At 29.4% G+C, this 22,027-nt stretch overlaps 1 protein-coding gene across 1 annotated transcript in view; it reads left to right on the forward strand.

Moving 5' to 3' along the window:
• Positions 1-22,027, forward strand: part of LOC113370552 — a 368,301-nt gene that overhangs the window by 221,485 nt on the left and 124,789 nt on the right. Inside the window, exon 3 of the mRNA XM_026611235.1 lies at positions 13,770-13,843. The gene's annotated coding sequence lies outside the window, so the exon portion shown is untranslated. The remainder of the gene's footprint in view (positions 1-13,769; positions 13,844-22,027) is intronic.

Here is a 22,027-nt window from a genome sequence, read left to right on the forward strand (position 1 = left end):
TATAATATTGGATACCTCCGCGTTTCCTGTGTGACTAGTAAAAATGAGTACCCACGTTGGTTTAGAGTAATTATCAATAGATATTCCAAGTATGACAACATCGCAGTACGTGCATTTGCATATATTAAACGAACAATGTACTGTTGCCAATTCGAAGGTTTATAGAAAGTATGTTAATAAATCATCCGACGTGAGAGATAATTGATATGTAAGTGGAATCCATTATCAATATTTCTAATCAACATTGCAGTGGCAATTATAAAAAAATTAGATAAAAGATAAATCTGTTTGAGCGTGATAACCTAAAATTGACTTACTCATTGTGATCGATAAGTGATAAAAAATACATTTTTGTTTGAAGAATTAATTGCAGATTGAAAGAACCAAGCATTGTTTTATTTCATCATTGATTTATATGCGTCGTCATACGGATAGTGGATTTACTACTCTATATATATTTAATAACTTAACAATGCTACCTAGTATTTGGTAGCAGCAATAAAAACTAGAATGATGCAGAAAATTATAAGAATAACCTTTACTATCGTCTGCGTAGAGATTTTAGGCCGATTTGGATAAATTAATGTTGATTGGCGCAGTTTTACTTGATTGACGCATTTCCTCATTGAATGGCATTGAATGGCATATGACCTTGGGTAGTTCCAAGTTGACCTTGGGTAGTTTCAAGTTGACTTTGGGTAGTTCCAAGTTGACCACTATAGTTGAAGTTGACTTCAATAGTTCCAAATTGACTTCTATAGTTCCAAATTGACTGGTGTATTTTTACGTCGATTAACGTTAATTTCCGTTGATTGCCGAAGTTTTGCGTTGAATGGCATGCATTTTCTTCGATTTGCGTAGTTTTGCGTTGATTCGCGCAGTTTTACTTTGAATGTTGTAGTTTTACTTCGAATGTTGTAGTTTTACTTTGATTGACGTAGTTTTACTTTGATTTTCCTAGTTTTACGTTGATTAGCGTGGTTTTACGTTAATTGGCGTAGATTTACTCTTGATGGCGTCTGTTTACGTTTAATGGCGTCTGTCTACGTTTCATGGCGTCTGTTTACGTTTAATGGCGTCCGTCTACGTTTAATGGCGTAGTTTTTTTTCTTAATGGCGTAGGTTTGCTCTTGACGGCGTAGATTTACCCTTAATTGCGTAGATTTACTCTTAATGGCGTAGTTTTACGTTGATTGGCATAAATTTACTTTTAATGGCGTACGTTTACTCTCATTGGCGTAGCTTTACTTTGATTAAATTATTTTTAAATATAATGCGTAGATTTAATCATAATGCCGCAGATTTACTTTTAATAGCGAATAATACGCTTATTGAAGAAAATTTACGATTTTTGCTGATACATTTATTGCTATAGTTTTACTCAATATTCCGATTATCAACATCGATCTCGCATTAAAATTATTAGATGTCTGCCATCCCTATATTCACATCTAATAGTAATAAATTGCAAATGAAAACTGCAAAGAACTATTTAGATTCGCTGTCAAGACCAGAATCATCTAACTAAATCAATGCGGAAGCAGCGCTGAAGGTTGCTTATAAACTTTACTCATTGTTGGCTGCGATCGGTTCGTGATTGCAGATAAAGTTTTTATGCAAACATCAACCGTGTTATTACGATTAAATTATCTAAGTCGGTATATATATATATATATATATATATATATATTATTTATATTTATATAAATTCGATTTCATCCCACGCAGAAATCATGAGGGTGTTTTGCTTGTTGTCCGATGAGATGTTATTGTAGCAATGACTCGTGACATCTAAAAGATGTCACATTTTATAAGGGTAGGCATGCGTAGGTTTTTTCCCAAATAAATATTTCTAAAAATCTTTTTTATATTTTGATTATCTACTACTGATGTACGTGCAATCGAAAGGTAGGGCAGAGATAAAATTGTATTCGCCTATCTGGTTTTTGTATGAAATATGCACAATATTCAAGTTTCTTTGATGTCGTTATTAAAAAGTAAAATTCAGATGAAAATGAAATTTTAGTTCAATTGATTTTTTAAGAAGAATTGCTTAAACCTCTACAGTCTTCACAATCTTTCAAACCTATCAAACCCAAAGAAGTCAACTCTCAAATCCAGATGTTAAATACAAGTAAATCGCCTGGTTTTGACAAAATAACAGCAAGGGCGTTGAAAGAACTTCCTAAGAAAACGATTGTTTTAATAACTTATATATTTAATGCCATACTAAGAGTAGAGTATTGGCCAAAATCATTTAAGACTGCCCAAATATTAATGATTCCTAAAAAAGGGAAAAACTTGACTGAGGTATCTTCATATAGACCAATATCCTTGCTTCCCGTAATATCTAAACTGCTTGAAAGGATCCTTTGGACCAAATCAACAACGAGCTTCCTTCAGATTGGATCCCCTATCATCAATTTGGCTTTAGACGTGAACATTCGACCACACAGCAAGTTCACAGGGTTATTGACACTGTACTCAAGTCATTTGAAAATAAGCAATTTTGTAGTGGTGTTTTCCTGGATGTTCGACAAGCATTCGATAAAGTTTGGCACCCAGGACTTTTATATAAAATTAAAACATACCTTCCATCCAGGTATTATGGGATTTTAAAATCCTATCTACAAGATAGGATTTTTCAAGTGAAAGTAAATCAAGTAACATCTGATTTTCACAAAATAATGTCAGGTGTTCCACAAGGTAGTATTTTTGGACCCTTCTTATATGTATTATACACAAAGGACCTCCCATTACTTGAAAATCTGACAATTGCTACATTCGCTGACGATATTGCCATACTAAGCAGTAATCACAGTGCTGATCAAGCTTCCCGACAAACGCAAGAACTTATCAATGAACTAGAAATGTGGCTTGCTAAATGGAAGATTTGCATAAACGAAACCAAATCAGTTCATATCACATTTACCCTGAGAGAGGGTACGTGTCCTCCAATTTATTTAAATAACGTCCAGATTCCGAAACAGAACATAGTGAAATATCTTGGTCTCCATTTAGATAGCAGACTTACTTGGAAAAGCCATATAAAAACAAAAAAGCAGCAAATAATGATCAAAATAAAAGAATTTGATTGGCTACTGCGTAAAAAGTCGAAGCTCTCTGTCGAAAATAAGTTGCTGCTATATAAATCGATTATTAAACCAATCTGGACCTACGGAATTGAGCTCTGGGGATGTGCTTACAAATCCAATATAGCTATAATGCAGAGAACTCAGTCAAAAATTTTACGTTCAATTCTTAATTCTCCGTGGTACGTGACAAATGAGACCATTCACAGCGACCTCAATATGAAAACGGTGCAATTAACGTTTAAAGAAGTTAAAGAAAAATATAAGCGCAAACTGGACTCACATTTGAATCCTTCTATAGTTGACGTTACTCAACCTTTTGGCATTAGGAGGTTGAAACGACAATGGCCCCTAGACTTAGTCTTAGATTAGGTCTAATATATCATACTAATTGTAAAACTGAGAAGTTCTCATTGGAGTTCTTCTTAGGCATCACTCATAAATTTTGTCATTTTAGCTCATAGGAATCTTTATGTATTTCTGATTGCTAAATAAAACTGAGTTCAAAAAAAAAAAAAAAAAAAAAAAAAAACTAAATATACACTTTAGTCATAATAAATGTCAATGAAAATTCGTTGTATAGATAATATAATATATAATCTATATTTTTTAAATATTTAACATATTGCATATTTTAACAGTCTACTGGGTCAGACCAAGGTTATTGTATAATACATATATTATTGAAAAATATAAGACGTAAATTTAATGAAATTACTAATACCTAATGAAGATTTGATTTTCTAAATAATTCATAACTTATAAATTATTTATTCTTAGGTAAGCCCTCATAAATATAGTTCTTTCGTTCTTTCAATCATTTTTTATTAAAATTGTTATGAAATTGATTATAAAAAAAATAATCCGTATTATCATTTTATCAGATTGCATTATTATTATACCTAGTGTATAATTTCAAATCAGTTTTCAATCATTTCGTTACGGCGGTGCCACTGCTGTACGAGCCAGTATGCCGCCTAAGTATTTGTTATAGAAAATATTTAGATGTTTCAATCAATAAATATGTATTTGAAAATTGCAAATTATACTTAAAAAAAAACTAAAAACCACTATAACAAATTTAAATTTTCAATAATTTAACTCAGGTGATACATATTTTTTTATTTCTATTATTAATTACATTCTATGAGTTAGTTACATTCTATGAGTTATTTTAATTGACATTAATTAAATATAATTATAGATAGTAGTTACTGCAGTGGGTATATTTACTATTAGATGCAATTTACTGGATCAAGTTAATTGGCTAGAATTTTTTTAATCTTCTTAATTCTGGCATATAATGCAGCGGAGCAACCACTGAATTGGGGTGATTTTCTAATTTGTGATGATGATTATTTGGTCTTGTTTTTATAAAGACTTTAATATATAGCATTTAGCTTATAATATATAGCTGCGGATCATCTTGCAGATTTTTTTTGTTCGTCTGTCATCATTCTAATTAGTTTTTATTGGTTCTTCTGTACCAATGCCGCATTAGATTTGCTGAAACTCTATTCGATATGACCTGATAGGAATTTTATTTTTTTACAAATCAAGATTTTGTTTTCGAGTGCCACAATTGAACTCTGAATTTGATAGTTTTGATTTTTGCTGTGATATGGTGTCTCCAAGTTAGTTTGCGGTCTAGATGCATACCCAGGTGATTAACGTAATCAGTACTTGGCACTACCTCGGTCCAAATCAAATTTTTTAAACAATAGTTAAATAGTAATCAGGAAATAAAAAAATGTCTATAACCTATTGCGTTGATTATTAGAACCTCAGTAATAGTACTGGAGTTATACATATATGACATGTTGGAGGTCACCCCAGTGGGCTACTCCATTTTAATGCACTAGATCGAAGGGATGCTTCTTATTCAATATTCTAATATGTGATGCTTTTAAAACGAATAGTAATGTGGTTGATGATATTGTCGTAATGAATTTCTAAGGGAATTACTACCTCCTGGACAATATCGATCTTCAGATCGTTATGTAGTATTTGGTTACTGAAACCAAGGCAATACGCTTTAAAATTTTTGATTGTTTCCTTTGGATAGGTGAAATTCTTGATTTACTAGTGCAGTCCCATATTTCTACGTCATAAGTCTAAATCGGTTTTATTGTAGAAAAGCAAAATCTGACACACTATGACACTATGAGACAAATCCTACAGTCGTCAATTCACACTCGTTTACTAAAATATTCACGTTTTCAAAAAAAAATTTAATTTTTCTCGTTACCCTTGTGGCGATAACGGCTGATTAAAAATGTATAAAACAACACAAGCTGCTAAATTGTGTAGGTATAACATTGTGATATGAATTATGAAATTTCTTTGAAGTGCACAAATGTTCAATGAGAGCGAAATCATTTTGCATACGAGATGAAGCGATGCGGAGAACTCATTTCGGTATGCTCTACTTGCGTGGGCCGATTCAGCCATCGAGCGTTATATTATTATGGACAGATCTCTATATGGGGCGCATTGAAAGTTTCATATCATAAATATTAATGAACCACTCAAATAATGTTGTATTACGCAACAATAAATTGATAGAAAACGTAGAATACATTATTAATCGCAAAAAAACCAATTTTGAAAATCTTATTAAGGTAAGACACACATGAACTTATAAGAACTGGCATGGGGTAACAAGTTGATGTTTTGTATTTCTTCGTATTGTTATGCCAAACTTATATTATCTTCAATATTTATATCTGAAAACGTAACTATATATATATATATTAGTTCATAATACTTCAATATAGAATAATTTACTTAACCTTTTCGCTACGAGAATCAACAAAAATGTATGTGTGTATGTGTGTGTGTGTGTGTGTGTGCGGATACAAATTTTTGTCGACTATTTTGGGAACACGGTTCAATGGATTTCAATTATTCAAAAAACATTCGATTGCTGTTGATAAGGAGACGTGCTGATTAGACGTTTCGAAGATACGAGGCGAAAAATGCCAAAAATAGTAACTCAGTTTTTAACTGAGCGTCCGATTTGAATAATTCAAAAAACATTTTACTTGCACATCAAATTATCAGATATTTTATAGAGATTTTAGCAATAAGTATAAATTTTGTTTACATTACTATGAATTCTGTAGTAAGAATGGCATCTGGCCTTATGATGTACATCAAAAGCCAATAAAAAAAAAAAAAAAAAGAAAAAAATCCGTACCAATGCCTCTATATTTCGTCTCAATGCAGTTAAAGCAGTACGATTGCTTTGAAAAAAGTTCGGTATTTCCAAAATATTTCAAAATAAAGTAAATTTTTGACTAAAATGTTAATCTTTAAAAAAAATGGTACGGGTAGTTCCAGCTATTTGCATTAAGGCACGATGCCATGCGCCCCACTAGTTTATTAATTTTATTATCCTAACCCAAATATTGTAAAGTATATGTTAAAATTTATCATTTTAGAACCGTAGATCAGCAACATCACAGTTAAAATATTATAAGATTTCTAATCTGCATTTCTCCGCTATACATTTGATTTATAACCTCATCAGCATCATTAGCTGGACTTAAAATTTGCGTCAAATGCAATCGTGAAACATTTATATTTAGCTATCTCAATTTTATGGTGATTAAAGCGTTTAATAGTTTTAACAGTAATTTTTAGAACTTATTATAAAATAAGTGCCATATTATGACTTTCAACTCAGCGACCCGCTTAAAAAATAATGAAATAAATTACATACAGAAACACGAATCGTGTCTCTAACGTTAAACGTTTAACGCTTGCGACGACTAACTAACTGTTCACAAAGTCAGCCAGTGGCGCAGTTTTGGGTCAAATATTATCATAACTATTTAAATTCATTATAATGATATATTTTTTTATTTTTGTGTCAATGCAATTCAGAAATGACGTTCCTTCTTATCATAGCAATTAAGATAAAATTATAAAATGAATAAATTTTGAAGGTGTCTGTGATTGATAAAGGTGTGATTTGTTAAAGGTTATGGTGTTGATAACAGAAACATGCTGGTGTTTTTAGGATAGAAAAAGTGATTACCTTCAATTAACTGATATCAAAATTTAGATAAAAATGTTAACTGTTTATTTTGTAAATAAAGTTTTCGCTTCCTATTAAATCTAAATATTACTATTTTTAATTGATATCTCTCAAACACCTTTAACATATCTGTAATTATTTAATTCATAGTGACAGACAAGTGTTTGTATGTCCTGAAATTGTAGCTTATTGTTTCAAATTTTGGTTAATTTATACATTTCCAGCAATTTTCGTATTTTCGTATTTCATGTAAAATATCGAAACATTTTTTAAGTAGGGGGAAGTCCCCGAGTGGCGGACATCTAAGGTTATTTATGAATAAATCAACAAAGATTTTACGATTAAATTATGACTTAAGTTAGATAACAAAGTAAGAAATCAAACTAAATTAACAAAAACGCAATCTTTGGTGACAGGAAATATGATTTTACAAAGTGGCACCTAGTCCCAGACATTTCAAAATAACGAGTATTGAACACATAGGTAGCCATCTCCACACTCAGGAGTGTCTGCACATGTGTATTTGACGAATATTCTTAAATATTGCAAAATAAAAATCACTATTCATCCACCCGTTTGGCTGGGCCACACCGATGCTCTCAGCTGGAGCATTAATCATAAGATTTTCATTTTTTGACTAAGAAATTCGAAAAATGGGGGTATGTGGTGACCGTTAGCACTCATACAGAACAAAATTAAATAATTAAAATAAATTACGTCAACTCTCACAAGAAATATCAATATGTTTACTGTCCGGGGCTAAGGGAAGACTTAGTGTCCGGTGTTAAGGGACAGGCATGTTCGTTCATTTGGTGGTACCTACTAAAATTGTTTAAAATATCTAATAATATTCTACTATTTCACGGATATCAATCAAGTACTACTTTTGCCAATCAAATATAAATTCTTTGATTGAAATATATATTATAATATATGTTATTTTTAAATAACAATCAACGTATCTATACTTTGATCTCATAAGCTATTTTGCAAAATGAGCAAAAAAAAAAATGTTTAAATAAGAAGAAAAATATATATCATTCCAGAGAGAGAAATCTAATTATAAGTACTTAAGAGCTTATGGAGCTGAAATTTGCAAAACATGCTAACTTTATTTTACCATGCAAATGTTCTTCACACGTTGACTGCGTGTGTCGACAACGTGTCGACATCCCCTCCTTAATTCCTGGTGCGGTTGCCTACTGTCGACATTGCCACATTTACCATAAGTTATAACCCTAAGAAGCAACTAGTTCTTACCCATTTCGCAGTCAACGTGTTAACTTAGTTAATATATGATTTATAACAAGTTTACATATGATTTATAAAGTGCATCAAACCTCGAGTCCATCCTAGTACATACCAATTAGTTATTTCTGGGTATAAATACTAATCAAACATGTAGGTACTCTTTATATATTTTGTTAGCGATCTCTGCTCATTCTCTATAGAATTAAGTTGGATAAGTGAAACTCAAATTTTCGTATATTTTAATTTCAAGATCATTTTCCTTTCTCCCCGCCACTGGTGATCCTTTCGATGTGTTACTTGGCGATCGGTCACATTAAGAACGATCATTTATACATATGCGCGGTTATGTCACCTCAACCGGGAAATCATGATATTTTCCTCGAAACGTGACTGCGAGTAACATCTTACGTCCCACCATTATCACGCCAAGAAGACGATCCAGGAACAGATCGGCGACACTCGATAATAAATATATATATTTACCTCTGAAATGGAAATAAATGGACGGAATGACAAAGTTTAAAAAAAAATTGGCGTTTAACATCTCGTGGGAACTGGAAACGCCGTGTTAGCTTCGAATTGTATAATGTTTTTGATTTGAATTTTTCATGAATGTTTGTAGATGGTATCAGAAATTTGTTATGAATACAAGCTGTATTAACTTGGAGGAGCAGCATTTTTAGAAGAATTCACTTACTTGAATGGCAGTAAACATTTTACCAGCAATATAAATTATTCATTCAAATCAATGATTTCCCATGGACTTATTTTATATTGCCTTCTAATAATTTAAGAAATATACATATTAAGACATGTTAATCAATTATTTGGTTTAAATTATTATTATGCACCCGTTTGGTACAACAAATTGAAATTAATCAACAATGTATTTTTTAATACGAGAATATATATTTTGAGATATATCTATATATATATAAAAAAAAGCTAGTGGTGCATGGCATCGTGACTTAATGCAAATTACTGGCACTTCATGTACCTTAATTTAAAAGTTTCAAAACTCAGAAAAGAAAAATTAGATTTTTTTGAGAATTTTGATTTTTATTGAACATTTTTGAAAATTTGCAAAACATTTGAAAAAATTGAAAACATTTGAAAAATTTGAATATTGAAAAAAAATTAAACTGTTTCAATTTTCAATATTCCAACTGTTTGTTAGAAATATTGAAAATTTTGAAATTTGTTGAAAGTTTTGATGGCGGTTCATACTGCCATAAATTTGAATGCTATTTTTTTTTAAACTTTTTTGTCTGGATCTCCGAAACGACTTAACCTACCTTTACAAAAATTAAATTAATTCTTTATTTCATCAATACAAGTTAAATGCATTTTGAATCATTTAAATCGGATGCTCAAATGCTTCAATAAACTTTCTTTAATTTTTTAATTTCTCTTTTTTGCACTCCTTGCACCTTATTTCCGAAACTGCTGGACCAACTTTTGCCTAAAACTACTTACCACGTCTCCTTATCAATAGAAATCGAATGTTTTTTCCGTACTCCCAAAAACATGGAAGAAACAATGTATTCTACGTTACATACACACACGTTTATTTTTTGGGGTATGCCGAAATCTAGTAATTAGAAATTAATCTTAGAAATCTTTAGAACATAAAGGTATGAAAGAATTTTTAGTTTTGATTATTATAATTGTATTTCAGTAACTGTATTTTGAGGTCCTTCTAGAACTACTCTGAGAGCTATGTAATAAAATAAATACATAAACTAGTGGGGTGTATGGCATCGTGCCTTAAAGCAAATTGCTGGAACTTCCCGTACCGTAACGAAATGTTCGAGGAATATTAAATGTTTTCAAATAGATTATTATAAAAATTGTAACATTGTCTACTATTTATAAGAATTATATAAACTGAATTGCAAAGTTGAAATTATTTGTTTAAAGTATATTAGAACTTTAGTCAGAATTAAAATTAAAATCTGAATTATTTTCGATATAGAAAAAAAAAATTTTTTTTTTAAATTGAAAAAAAAATTTGAAACAATTTTTTTTCCAATATCAATTATTTTGTCAAAACAAGCAGAAAGTTCTTTGAATAATTTAAATCGGACGCTTAGTTCTCTCAAAAACTGCCATTTTTTGTACATTTAGCTTTGTATCTTCGAAATGGCTGGACCTGCCTTCGCCAAAAACTAATCACCTCTTCTCCCAATCATTACAAATTGAATGCTTTTAGATCATTCAAATCGGATGCTCCGTTCTCTCAAAAACTCGATTTTTATTTTCTGCTCTCTTTGCTCTTTATCGCCGTAACTGCTGGACCTGCCTTTGCCAAAAACTAATCAGCACATCTCCCTATCAATAGGAATCGAATGTTTTCTGAACCATTTAAATCGGTTGACCCGTGCGCCCGAAAACGTGACTGGAAAATTGTATCCATACATACATACACACACACATCCATTTTTTCTGAGGTATGCCAAAATGTTCAGAAACCTTCAAAACGTCGAGAAATGCAAAAATTTTCAATTTCGATTTTTGGACGATTACAATAATTTACCCTACGGGAAGTTAATAATATAATATGTCAGGTTTCAGCTAGTATGTAGTATGCACATATGTACCAAAATAACTCGCGTTATGGCCATTCATTTTTTACAATTAGTTTCATGTATAGACAGATTTATTGAATGAATTTTGGCCATTTATCAAAAATTTACACTTCACACGAAATGTAAAGTCCATTATTTGTGCGGTGCGATCGAATTGCCATGTGCCCAGGATCGAGCCAATACACCAGGCTGTCACCACACCAGTCGCCGCCTCTAACGCCGGGTACTGGCGCTTTTCCTAAATACGATTTACGTCGACTCCGCATACGCTATAATCTAATATCGTTCCGTATAGCAAAAGCGAACACATCACAATATAACATAATGGCATTCATATTACGGTATTCATAACACTATACTTTGTCATTGGAACTGTGACGAAGTACTGTTGCGATGTACTCGTAGCATTCACGCAAATTTTACCATTTTACCTTCGCTTTTGTTGTCCCTCTGCGACTCCGGTAATTTGATTTACGTCGCGTTCCTTTGGGCTAAGCAAATTTATGCACGGTTTATTTTCTTATAGAACGTTATGTAAATAGAAGATGCGCTCGCGAAAATGGTCTGTGGGTGATGTTTACCTTATTTTGTTGATTTTTTAACTCTACTCTTTTTAAAGATTTTTAAATAATTTTCATTAATGCTAAACAGAAAACTGTATTTGTAATGACTGTCTTTCAAAAAATTTCAAATAAATTTTATGTGTTTGCCGTTTCCTAGTACGGAAGACTGGGTTCGGTTGTGACACATTCTTTGATCAGCAGTAATTTTGTTAATTCACCAGCTGACTCAATGCAATAATATAAATTTGTTCAATAATATATATATATATATATATATATATATATAATATAAATATATAATATAAATATATAATATAAATTTATGTGTATGTATATATATGTGTATTTATATATGTATGTGTATGTTGTGGGTATATAGGTATTTGTATATGCGATGTTTTGTACTATGGGTATACATTTATATATATATAAGTATGTATATATATATATATATATATATATATACATGTACATATATTTTTAATATAATATTTTAAAACTAATTTTATAAACAAACCGTCTTATTTCATAGAATATTTTTTCTCCTAACGACATCTATTTTTCAACTGGACCCTAATACTTCCTTTCCTATCTGATATTGCGTGACTAACTATTTGAAAACCACTTGAAATTGAATAGAGAATTCGGACACCGACGATGGTTGATGGGGCAGAGGACAATATATCGAACGACTTGTAACGGATAACATATAATGCTAATTTAGGTTTCCATATTTTAAATTTTAAATTATAACACACTAATGATGAGACAAACCTAGTCTCGAAACGTTTGTGAAAATCATTATTTAATAAATTAGTGCAAAAAAGAGTGTTGTTTGTTCATATTTCCAAATTAATATCCATTTATCGACTTAGAATACATTTGTTATAAATTTGTTGTTTGTACAAACATCATTCATCTTTCTTTTTTTGGACCCTATCTCAAAATCAGATTCTCATTACCGTACCCTAGCACAACCGTCCTCCTACTACTAATTTCTAATCATAATGCTTTGTTGTTCATGTATATTGTTAACAATTTCTGCTCGTTGTTTTGTTTTAACAGATCACAGAATTAAAGCATTGAAAAATGTTGTGACCTTTTCCTTGATGTTTGAATTGTTTCAGATTAGATTTTTAAATAAATTTTATTTTGACCTTCTTATAGAAAATCTTGATCTTCAATGCTGCTGGTTGGTTATCTATTATTTACTGTATCTATCCAACAATATATGTCAATTTTACATAAAAGCTTTAAGATGTTATTCATACATATTAGGATTATAAATTTCTTTCCATTAGTTTGAGTTTTTGTTTCTTTCTGCACGAAAATTAAAATTTATTTGGTAAAAAGTCATTATATAACTTCTTCACATAACATGAAATAATTTAATTATTAGCAGTTCTATGATGTATTAATTTGTTTAAATATAATAGATGATCTATATCGCGTATTGTCATAAATACCAGCAATAAAATCTATTTAAATTAAATAATAATAAATACTTTTTTCAAAGTCAAATTATAATAGATACTCCCAGGGATCTATCTATTTGGAGTATTATATTAATACATATTAATATTTCAATATTAAATAAGTTGTCAAAGTGCTATAAATTTGTAAACATTACTTGTGAGTTCTATCAAATTGGTGAGAATTGTAGGTAATTAACATTTTTATGAGGGCATTTGGATAAAAGATTATTCATCAAGAAGTTGAAATTTGTGCTCTTTTTCGAGTTTGTGAAAAAATCATTTTCAGATTTCATTATAAAATAGTTATTTTAGTCGTATTGTATATGAATATCAATTCCACGTAGTGAAAGTTAATGTAATCGTCTAAATATTAGAAATGAAAATTCTTGCATATCTTCACGTTTTAAAAGTTTCTGAACGTTTTGGCATACTTTATAAAAAATGGACGTGCGTATGTATGTGTGTGTCTGTGTATGTGTGTGTGGCTAAAATTTGTTCACGTTTTCGGGAGCACAGATCAACCGATTTTAATGATACAAAAACATTCGATTCTTATTGAATTCGATTCTCTTTTTCTTTTTTCAGTTTGTTGATAGCATTAAAATAATTCTAATATTACTAAAATTTATAATTCAATACTCATTTCAATTATAATTTTTAAAATCATAATTACAAATATTACTAACATAGATTTTACATGCTTTTAAAAGCATGTTATATTTTTCCATAAATTATATTCTATATATTTCTATTTTCAGGTGGAACATATAATTCTCTGCCGAAGTTTCTCATGGTCCCTTCAGTTTCGATCGTATCACAGTTTTTGCTATAGGTAAGTTCAGATACATGTTTTGTTGAGGTAAATTTATTACGAGAATAACCTTCAGTTCTATTGATCATAGTCGTGTTTTTTGTTTTTGATGTCTTTTACCTAAAGGGCTTTTATGCGGTCGTTGTACTTTTATTATATTTATGTTAATACTTCCGACTTCGAATGCAAAACAATCGTATAAACTTTTTATTCTTGTGTCTCTGGTTTATATCATCTATCATAGAAAATAAAACTTTGAATAGTTATAGTACTTTGAAATCATTTTTATTGTTCGATCGCTAAGGGTTTAATGAATTGATGGAAGTTTCAAGAAGGAAATAGATAATGGTCAATTTAAGTAAGAAAAAATTACTCCATTCCATACAAAGAAGTCATATTCATAATGCATAATAGTTCACGAAATTGAAATCTTGCCATATTTTTTATGTTTAATATGTGCATTAGGGTTTATACAAAAACTGATATTTCAGAAAACCGGTTTTCGAATTTTAATTTTGCTAAAAAACCGGTTTTAACCGGTTTTCGAATTTTATATAGAAAATAAATTTTTGCTCGAATATTCTGTAATTTATTCGTAAATTTTGTGTGTTTTAGAGCAGTATTTGACTGAATTTATTTAAAGCTCAATTTTATGGATAGTAAACAAAATTATTTTATTTTTAATTAGTAGAATTAAAAAAAATAATAGTTTATCTTGATTGAATAACTTAGAAAATAATTATTCGTTATTCATGCATCATTTTCATATATAAGAATGAAAATATAATTATGATAGTGAAAGAAAAGTTTTCGAATAAATAAAAATAATACATTTTTAAATAAAAAAAATAGATACATGTTGATACATACTTGTTAATATCAATTTTAGTTTTAAGATCAATTAAGCTAAACTTCGGTATTGCCTGTTCTGAGCATTTTAATTAATTAATTTTAAACATTCTAATTGTTTTTTTTTGTTTAATAAATAATGATTTCAAAAAAATGAGAACGTATATCGAATTGCTACTGAAATAGAAAATACTCTCATACTTGCGACCAAATTATGCTTAATTGTTTTTAAAGCCCGATATAATAATTCTAAGCTTTTTATTCTTTTATTTGTGGCTTCTAGGGTTTAAAACCTTTTTTTTAAGGTTGAGTAGAGTAAGTTACTTCTTCTGTTTAAGGTTAAATGCTATTGAACCGATATGATTTTAAGAATCAAAACACTTTCATCTATCTTTTATATTCGGCTATATTTGTCATTTTTTATTTATACAGTGAAAACCGACTTTTTTCACTAAAAACCCGGTTTTCGAATTCCATAATTTTAGTCAAAAACCGGTTTTTGAAACCTGTTTTTGAAAAACAAACATTTCTGGGGGAAAAAGTTGATTTAGAAATTAGTCGAGATTTTTGGCGAAACAGTTCACAAAATTGAAATCCAAAAGAACCTTGATGCTATGAATATAAAATGTTAAATTTGTTTATAAATGTACTTGCTAGCACATTTTTGAATTTTTGGTGTATGATATCAACGGATGTCCAGAGATGCATATGGTAAATTCTCGATACAGAATAATATTTCTATCGTATGTTTTACTTAACGGTTTATATAGTAGAGTTCGGTTTGTTATGTTTTCAACGGATGTGCTTTCCGGTTCGCAATCGAATGTCGAATATTGTTATTACACTTTTGCCATATATGTTCCGGTACAAGATCACAGAATCGAAACATAACATAGAGAAAACGGCGGTGGACGACCTCGTTGCTCAGCAAACCAAACATGTGATTCACGTGTGTTTTGAATTAGATTCTTATGGGACCGACATGATAAAAAGATTTTGCACTTGAAAGTTTCCCAAACTCTTACTACGTAATATCCTTAGCCTATGATGTATATTTATATGCATACAATGCAACTTTTTTGATACTTCTTAGGAGGCAACATCCCAAAATTTTGTTATATTTATTTGATATTGACTTTTATTAGCATTTTTTGAATAGAGGCAATATATTTTTAACTGAAGGGGGTATTCTAGTGTGTTACAAAAGTACAGGACAATGTGAAAATAGTTACTAATTTTAAACATGGCCATTGAAGTGATTGGTCTCAAAATTGACTGTGTCCATGATTGCAACCCTCTTGGTAATCCGACATAAACAAAAAAAATCTAATTTTGGAATTATGTTGCAATGACATGTACTAAGATTAAGGTATTTTTTTGCAAAATGACGAATGTTTGCACAAAAAGACAATTTTTCTTCTTTTCTTTTTTGAGTTTCTCGATTTTTTTAATATAATATAAATTGGAATAGGGAATGACTAGTGTATGCTTAAGAGAAGTCTATAAAGAAAATTTTCTGAAAATTTTAAGTGTATAGAACTTGAGAAATATTAGGTATTGTATTGAAAAAGACAATTTTGAGAAAAAGGCATTAGAGTTTCCAAAAGAAAGGAACCAGAAAACAATTATCTTGGTGAAACAGTATCGTATATTAGGTATCTTCAAAAATAATTTGAATTTAAAAATATCATCACGCACACATATTCTTTAATAGTTAAACTTTGAAAATATGAAAAAAAAAACTTTTTTAAATTTTTGCACTAGAATACCTTCTTAAAGCAGCAATACCAGGAAATACTATTTTGACTGGGAAAAATATTTTCATCTCCATTTTCATGTGAAAATAGATATCACTATTAGTAGATATATGGTTAATTTAGGAGTTCCATCGAACTTACATTCGTCCGAATATCGAATAGTTAAAACCAAAGGAGTCGCCGCCGCTCAGCGAAAGTATCGTGCTTTATATTTTATACAGTATGTAGTTCTAGATATTATTCAGTGATTTAAATGAATTTTAACATTTTTTATACAAAACTACGTAAGTTTTGTAGACTGTTAATGTTTTTGCTAATTCCAAACCCTTTTCTAATTAACTTGATTGACTTATCACATCAAAAAGCGAAATTTTACTATAATATTTTTTAATAACTGAAATGAAAAATAGTGCCATAATGTAAAATCAAGCAAAGTAAATTTGAAGTATTATATACAGTTGATGCGAATAAATTTAAAATATTCAAATTACAGTGTTTTAATGAATAGGTTTTGATACAAAGGTAATGTGATCTGCTCATATATGTTTACAACAACCCACAATTATAGACATTTTAATAGAGTTATAATAGGCATGGTAACATATAATATTCAGTATGTCATATAAATGAAATTTTTACTAATAAAATAAATTTCATTATTTCTACAAACGAATACAAAAGTTCTCAGATTTTTGTTTCTCTTGTACACTTGGAACAATAATGTTTCTTAACTCAAAAATGAAACAAGAATATATATAATCTTTTTTATATTGCCATATATACATTTTTTTAATTCTTACTAATTACTTTTATTACTACCGTTGTGATTTTTTGTCAGACTAATCTTCATACAAAGATGCCGCTTTTATTGCCAGTATAACTTATTTTTTCTTATAGCTCAACACCAAAGAAATTTGGCGTGCAAAAATAACTCAGTTGTATAAAAATAACTTTTGGAACGTTTGCTTTTTTAGAGTACGAAACAATGAAATGATTGTCACAGCATGTAATTTATGTATACTTATATCATTGTTATGAAAGAGTCAATATTTAAGAGTAAAGTGTGAAGATTTTAAATTTGAATGTCATTGTACTGTGGAACTGCTTCTGAGTTGAGTGACTTTAACATATATGGACAGTAATAATTAATTATTTAAGAACAATACATCTTAGCAATTTTAATAACAATTAGGTGATAATTTTTTTTTTCAAATTTTTTAAGCTACATTCATGAAAATTCTTCTTGACAACATCGCTTTTCAGAAGGCAACCTAACAATATGCCTGTCTATTATTAATATGTTTTTATTGTTATAATTTCTCCAATACTGATGAAACATTTTTTTATTTCATACACTAATTTTGAAAAAGGGCAGTATTTTATCTCGAAAATATAGTTTAGATCATGCAGAAAATGTCTACAAAAAAGTTTATCCAAAACAATTAAATCCTCCAGCCAAATTATGAAATTTATTTGATCAGGTCTATTGAAAATAAGCTAGTACACATACTGTGATGATCCAACAAGTTGCAGAATTCTGAGAAATTCTCTTCAACAAACCAATTAATTAATAATTTTCCAACTCGATAACAAATTACCACGTTGATTTCTTCCTTCGCCCTGTTATTTAACTTAATTGGAGTTTATTAATAACGACAAGGCCGATACAGAAGATACATTTCCAGAATATAACTTAATTAGTCAAGGTCGAGATGAGATTTGATTTTGATGTAAACATTAATTAAAATCAATATATTTATATATTATATGTTTATCCATGCACGATTTACATAAGCTTTACGTTTGAAGAAAGTCTTAGAAACTAAAAATATCTTGTGAGTTTTAGACTGTACCAAAATAAACTTCTTAGATATTTATAAATATTTGTTTTATATATGTACATCTATATATATATATATATATATATATATATATATATATATATATATTAATTTTACAAAAGTTTCAAGACTCGGTTTGTCTCATCAGTATCATACGTTGTGCATCAGATAACACGCACCTTCTGGTCCATATTTTAGTGATTGTCGAACAAAAATTATTATCTGGCTCAAAATATATTCGTTAGTGCAAAAATATTTTTTTGTATAGTTCTATCAATCAAAAAAGCAGAATGTTTTCTAGACATTTAAATAACGAAGTCTACGTTTTACGATCGGACATAAAAGCTTTATCAATTGTGAAATTTCTCTCTATTTCTTCGAGACAGAATAGAATAAATCCATTATTAAAATTCTGAGAATCAGTACTCGGTCTGAATGTTCATTTGATGATGCTTCTAGCATCTAAATTGGTCATAGTTGATTCCATCTCATTATATTTAGAAACGATGAACACAAAACATGAATTTTCGAATTAAATAACAAGCTCGTTGTGTTTTAGCGATTTTCTAACGCATGACAGAACACTTTGTGATTTGAAGTAATTGGTTCTGATTTTATTTGGTGTGATCGGTTCAGTTGTTCTATTTTGTTTTGGAGATTTTTAAAGCAATTTTTCATTGTCGAATGATTAGAGTTGTATACATTCTTTCTATGAAATTAGAAATTCAAGTAGATTCTTAATCGAATACAAAAATATATTTGTTGTTACTAAGTAGTTAGTGAAACTTATCATATTCGTAAAATTGGAATCTTGGTGAATTTTTTCGATAGAGAAGGCGCTGTCTCCAAACTTTAGAGATTAGAACAACTTTTCAAAACAATTTGTCCAAAAATGATCTTTGTAAAATAAATTATTGTCTTTGTTATAGCAAACTATATCCTGATCTATGTCAAACTATATCCTGATCGACCCATAGCTGTGAATTGAATTGTATAATGAAATACATATTTTGAAATTGATTTGAAAAGATGTTACATGGAATATAAATTGAAAGCTCTCTTGATTTAACTTCATTGTTTCATAAGAGTGAAATAAGCATCAATTTTTTTTATTATTGAATTTTAAATATGTAATATACCAGTGTTTCTTGAACTTTTGTTCTTTGCGTCCCCATTTGCAATTGAGAGTTTTTTGGCGACCCCACTTATGATTTGAAAATTTGTTGAGAACATACAAGAATCAAAACTATAAATATATAAAATGATATGAATATTTGGCAATAAAATGTCTCGCGGCCGTAGAATTTTCCTATTTGGGTTTGCGATTCATAGTTTAAGAAGCCCTGTTTGTTGAGAACATACAAACATCAAAACATAATGCTATAAAATAATATAAATATTTGACACTAAAATGTTTCGCGACCCCAGAATTTTCCTATTTGGGGTTGTGACCCATAATTTAAGAAGCCCTGTTATATACAGTAGCTTTCTATGAGTAGGCGCGACTAAAAATTTTAACTTACAATTAGGATAAAATTGGAGGATCAATAATTTCAAAGATCTTATATTATTAAATGATCTGAAATGATTATAGATTTGTTCTAAACCCTTATTGATGTTAAATTTTTGGGCTCGCTTGTAGGTAAGAATGGCTGGACCTAAATCAGAGGTCCCGGGTTCGATCCTGGTTTGAGCAGCCTGTTGTCAAGAAGTGGTAACAGTTTTCACATGGAAATATCGATAGCAATATGTTGCCAAGTAAAAACAGGCCTGATACTCCATTGCTGCATCAATAATTATTAGTCCTATTATAGAAATTGTAATAATAATTCTTCATACAGCATACAGCAACTATTTAGGTTGCCATCTGTAGAACTGATTAGTACTAGGTATAGTATTAAGTCAAATTAGCACAAGATCTTATAGGACACTTAAGTTGTTATTGCTGTTCAAAATAAAAGAAAATCTGCATTTTTTAAATTTTCGTTCTGTTATTTTCTCAAATAATTCTTGTAAGTCCTTTTTCCCATCTTCCACTAAATTTTGCGCATGGATGATGCGGTCGTTGAACGTCTTTGCCAATATAGTGCCTCAACAGATACGATTGCAAAATAAACTTTGTTTCATTTATATTATATGTTTTGGCTGTTTTTTATATCGTGTGTCGTTATTTCCGTGGCTCGTACACAATTTCTGTCTCTTCGCCCACAAATTCTCGCAGTGGATTTCGTCTTTATTTTACGTTTGATGGCAAAATTCCAAGAAATCACGGAATGATATTGCCAAATTTATAATCATTTTCATCATGTATTTATTTACGAATGTCATAGAACATAAAACTTTTATGCCAGGTGTTAATGGATTGCTTGAAATACACTTTTATTGTGGTTTTGTTTTATACTCAATTACAACATAAAGTTTTATTGTTTACTCAGAAACTATTTTCTGACCGATGAAAGATTACTTCTTGATTATTATACTGAAAATTGGTATAAATATAAACCTACAAAAAGTATGGATTGCACGATGGTTTATCAAACCCTCCCCTTTTTTTGATCATACTTTACATTAATTTTTTTATACAAACTGTTTAAAACTATTTTTTAATACCGGCCAAGAAGAATAAAATAGTTGATTATCAAGGATAAATTAGTCGAATATCATTTTATATATTAAATAAAAAATTAAAAAAATAATTAGACTAGCGATTAAATAAAACAATTGGAATGTCAATTCTAGATTTAAGTTGTTTGATTATTAAATATTATATAAATTATTAAATATTCTAATAATTTATATAATAATCAATTAATTTAATATTAAAATAAAATTGGCATATTTGAGTAATACACAACTCTAATAAATACATCCTGTTGCATCATTCAATCATTATTTCTTTTTATTATATAATGAGATTATTAGATATTTGAATACAAATGATTTCACATAAATTATAGGATAATATGCCATTTGCGAGGTCGTTTACTATGCTCATGATATTTTATGTGTGTACTATAGATATTAAATCTTAATCCATCATTTTTTTATATAACCCCGAAAATGTATTAGAAGCTTAATAATGCCAGTTTGATCTAAACTTAATGCTAACGAATATAAACTTTGTTAATTTTTCTAATAAAAAAATCAGAACTATTTGATTTAGAAATTTAAGTATATAGAATTAGTTAAAGCAGGCTAATGAGGGTATTTAAATAAAAAATACTGAGCACTGCCAAGAAGATTAGAGATACAGAGTTCAGTGCCAATATTTGAAATCGGGTAGCATTTAAGAAAACGAAATTTTTATTGACAAGCAAATTGAGCACAAACCTGGCGATAAAAATATTTATTGCCTTGTGTGAACTAGAGAAACACGAATGCTCCACAAAACATTTTGTGACCATTTGGATAGGAAATATCATAAATGAAACATTAACAGTAAGGCAATGAATAGCTTAGAAAATAATTATCATAGAAAGGAAAACAATCCAGTACCTATAGAATTGTTATAGTTATGATTATTATGACATACATAAATGTTCAATAAAATGAGTATAATTATTGGAATTCAGTACGTGATACGTGTATGAAATAATTTTATTCGCATATTGTCCTAATTAGGACTTATTGATGATATCAATAATTAAGGTAATTAGTATGCGCATACAAATTCCGCCACAAGAAACTACTATAATCAAGGATAATTTGCGATAGTTAGTTTTCTAGTGAACTAGTTGATATTAAATTAACGTATTATT

The sequence above is a fragment of the Ctenocephalides felis genome, unplaced genomic scaffold (assembly GCF_003426905.1).
Source record: "Ctenocephalides felis isolate EL2017-DRISC unplaced genomic scaffold, ASM342690v1 CF-g0.4_SCAFFOLD_01492, whole genome shotgun sequence".
In the NCBI taxonomy this organism is placed as follows: Eukaryota; Metazoa; Arthropoda; class Insecta; order Siphonaptera; family Pulicidae; genus Ctenocephalides; species Ctenocephalides felis.